Source organism: Myotis daubentonii, chromosome 2 (genome assembly GCF_963259705.1).
Source record: "Myotis daubentonii chromosome 2, mMyoDau2.1, whole genome shotgun sequence".
In the NCBI taxonomy this organism is placed as follows: Eukaryota; Metazoa; Chordata; class Mammalia; order Chiroptera; family Vespertilionidae; genus Myotis; species Myotis daubentonii.
In genome coordinates this window covers 129,756,773-129,760,516 of record NC_081841.1, presented here as the reverse complement: position 1 = coordinate 129,760,516, position 3,744 = coordinate 129,756,773, and the positions used below count along the sequence as shown (strand labels likewise).

The window sequence follows — 3,744 nt, the reverse complement described above, 5'->3', positions numbered from 1 at the left end:
GCCTCTGTCTGCTGTGCTTGGGCCCCAGCTCAGTCATCCCACAGACACCTGCCAGGGAGCAGCCCCCAGGGGAGTTGTTCCTGCCAAAGGGTCCCACAGAGTGTCGTGACTGCAACAGAAGGGAGACGGGGTGGAGGACTGGAGCTTTGCAAGTGTCTGAGGGGAGGGTCTTCAGGCCTATATCCTAGCTGGGAGGCTTGGGGCGCAGTGTGGTGTGTTGGGGCCTGGTGGGCAGTAGCCAGGGCTGGGAAGGAGCACGGTGGGAAGAGAACCAGAAAGAAGACCCTAGCTTCTACCCAGGTCTCTTCTGCTGCATCTTCTCTCAACGTGCCTCCTCTCAGAGCTCACCCTTAGGGTCCTGTCCAGATAGACAAAAACCTGAACAGACACAGGGAAGCAGGGTCACGGTGCCTGCTTCATATTGCTGCTCTAGACGGCCCATTCCCCTGCGAACGCTCCACCCAGTGCCCACAGGAATGCCTCTACCCAGACCAGGAATTTGATGACAGGGATCACAATCTGAGCACTTAGGTCCTCAAGGCACCTACTGAGTTCAGAAAAATAGATGAAAAACAGTGGGGGGGGGGGGGGCGGGGGCGGCAGAGTCAGGTGAAGTGCTTCATAAAACTCACCCGACAGGTGAAGGGCCACCTTGCCAAGGAAGCCCGGCACAATTCCACCCCCACCCCCACCCCCACCCCCACCCCCAAGTTTCATGGGGAAGAGAGTCCACCTCAAGAGACCCCTAGCCTGTGGTTTTAGGGAAAGAGGGTATCAGCTGCCTTCACACAGGGAGCAAGTCACCTTGAGAGAACAGTGGCGACAGGGTAAGCACCAGCCTCAGGACAGTGTCCACCCCCAGGGCCACAGCGCACAGCCTGCCCTTGAGCCTGGCATGGACAGCCTCACAGCTGCGAGAAAGAAGGGGACACAGGTTGATCAGTACAGCGGTCTCAACTGAAGAGGTTGTGGTTGGCTTCTTTTTAATACCAGGATAATAATAAGGAAGGGGTTCATAGATTGCTTTCTTTCTACTTCAAAATTGCATTTATCCAAGGGGTTCAGATTCCGCAGATTCTTATTTTTAAAAACTCTGGGATCTAAGTGGAAAGTGCTGCTCACCAGATTATGAGAGTGTTGGGTCCCAAGTCCCCCAGGCTCCAGGTCACAGGCACCCAAACCAGCCCATTTCCTGAGAACAAAATCAACTACAGAGCCCCCTCTCCCCTCCTTCTAGCCTGGAAAACGGGCTCTGCGGAGACTCCCACCTTCTGGGTTAGCATCTCTCTCCAATGATTCTGACCTCTCTAAGGATCCTGGCTGTTGGTTTCTTGGGCTGATATAGTGTTTTCTTCCTTTTAGGGAGAAGTAGAGTTAGAAGGGATAGAACTTTACTTCCTCTGCCAAACTCCTCTGCCTCTTTCTCCCTCTGCATGTCTCACCCCAGGCTATATAAAAGTTCCTCACCCAGTGTTACCTGGCCAGGCCCCATGGCCCATGCCCCTCAGCATGCCCCTATTGCAAGTGGCCCAGACCTGGCTGCAGATTACACCCCAGACCTTGAGGAACACAATGTCCCTACAGTGAGCACATTGGAAAATGAAATCATTCTTTCATGAAGCCAAAGAAAGAGAAGATACCAGAGAAAACAACAGTTGAGAGCTGTAATGAAATCAAGGGATTCTACAGACAGAATCATCTAAACTAAGGCTCTCATTTTTTAAATAAAAAATAAACTTTTTGTTTTTAAAGAAGCTATAATTGTGCAAAAATTAGGAAACACCAATGAACAAAAAGAAAAAATTCGGACTTCTAGTCAAGATGATAGAGTAGGTAGATGCTGTGTTTGCCATCTCCCATGACCACATCAAAATTACAACTAAATAGAACAACCATCCTTGAGAACCACCTGAAGACTAGCTGAACGAACTACTATAACTAAGGATATGAAGAAGAAACCATGTCAAGACTGGTAGGAGGGGCAGAAATGTGAAAGTGGCTGGCATCACACCATATGTCATGGCTGAGAATCAGGAGGGAGCTCTTTCTGGGTTTTGTGGCTCAAGGCACCATGAGCAGCAATGTCTCCTGTGACATCCTCTGCGAGGCAGTGCGGATGTCCTGCACGGAACCAGTGCAAGTGCTGGAAGTGTTTGGAGACGGTGGAGCTGCAGATCAGCTTGAAGAACTATGACCCTTAGAGGGACAAACACCCTGGGTTACCTCAGGCTCAATTCCACTCCCCACCCCAAGTTCTCAGTATGTGTTCTGGGAGACCAGCAGCACTGTGACAAGGCCAAGGCTGTGGATATCCCTGACATGGACATCAAAGCATGAAGAAACTCAACAAGAGTAAGAAGCTGGTCAAGAAGCTGGCCAAGCAGTATAATGACTTTTTGGCTTCAGAGTCTTCTGGTCAAGCGGATCCCATGAATCCTGGGCCCAGGCCTAAGTAAGTCTGGCAAGTTCCCTTCCTTGCTGACTCACAATGAGAGCACAGCAGCCGAAGTCAATGAAGTGAAATCCACAATCAAGTTCCAGGTGAAGAGGAGGTGTGTGTCTGGCAGTGGCTCTTGGTTATGTTAAGATGACAGATGATGATAAGCTTGTATGCAACAGGTACGTCACTGTCAATTTCCTGGTGTCATTGCTCAAAAAGAACTGGAAGAACAATAGGCTTTATACACCAAGAGCATCCTGGGCAAGCCCCAGTGTCTGTACTAAGACACAGCTTAATAAACCATTCTATTACCATTAACAAATAAAAGAATCAGGAGGGATATCTCAGCTTCAAAGGTCCCCACTGAGGATCAAGGGGTCCCAGCCCACACTGGGGTCCCCAGTCCACAGCACCAGTGCCAAGAAGAGGAGACCCCACAACATCTGGCTGTGAAAACCAGAGGAAATTGTGGCTGACTGAGACGGAGGGCTCCTGGAGTCCTAGGCACACTTTTAAAGGGCCCATGCATAGACTTAATCACTTATGGACTCACTTATTCTGAGCCTGAGTAACAGCTTGAAAAGCTCCAGGACATACGGAGAGAAACTGAAGTCTCTGGCTTCAGAGTGATGGCTTGAGGAACAGCTCTCCCAGACAGAAGTGCAGGTAGGTGCCACTGTTCCTTTTCTAAGCCCTCCATCCACTCGGCCTGCAGGCACAGGCTGGTGCCATATCTGAGTCTTCATCAAACTGGCTAGCGCCCCTCACACCACCCTGGTGATTACCTGAAACCCCTGCACAACCCAACTCATGCACAGGCCCAAACCTCCTTCAGCAGCAGTTCCTCACAAGTGGCCAGCCACCACCACTCTGTGGACTTCCCTGAAATCTATGAAAGGTCCATAAAACCCAAACACAAAGTGGCTGGCCCTGGTGTGCCATGTGCCTCTTGCTAAGTGGCCCCCAGCCTGGCACTGGTGGCATCTGGTTTCATTTCAAAGCATAGCCTCTCCTAGGTACCTACAAGCCCAGCGCAAGCAGCTACCAGCACAGGCAGATCACTTTGTTTCTCCTACCAGGTGGCCCTGGGTGGGGCACAGGAAGCAGCTGACCTGGGCCTACACCAGAGAACTTCCTAAGAGGGCTCGGAATTGACACACATGGTGGCCAGTTTCAGACCACGCCAGCACACCACCCAATTAACTTTACCAAGGACACACCCAAAAGGTGGATTAAGCTACAAAGCCCTGCTAGAGCAAATTCCACTCTGTGAGGCCTGACCCCATACAACAACTTGTCTGCTA

General features: G+C 50.8%; 1 pseudogene; it reads left to right on the top strand.

Annotated features, from left to right (window-relative positions):
* Positions 1 to 2,071: 2,071 nt before the first annotated feature.
* LOC132226324 (large ribosomal subunit protein uL1-like) lies at positions 2,072 to 3,278 on the top strand (annotated as a pseudogene).
* Positions 3,279 to 3,744: the final 466 nt, after the last annotated feature.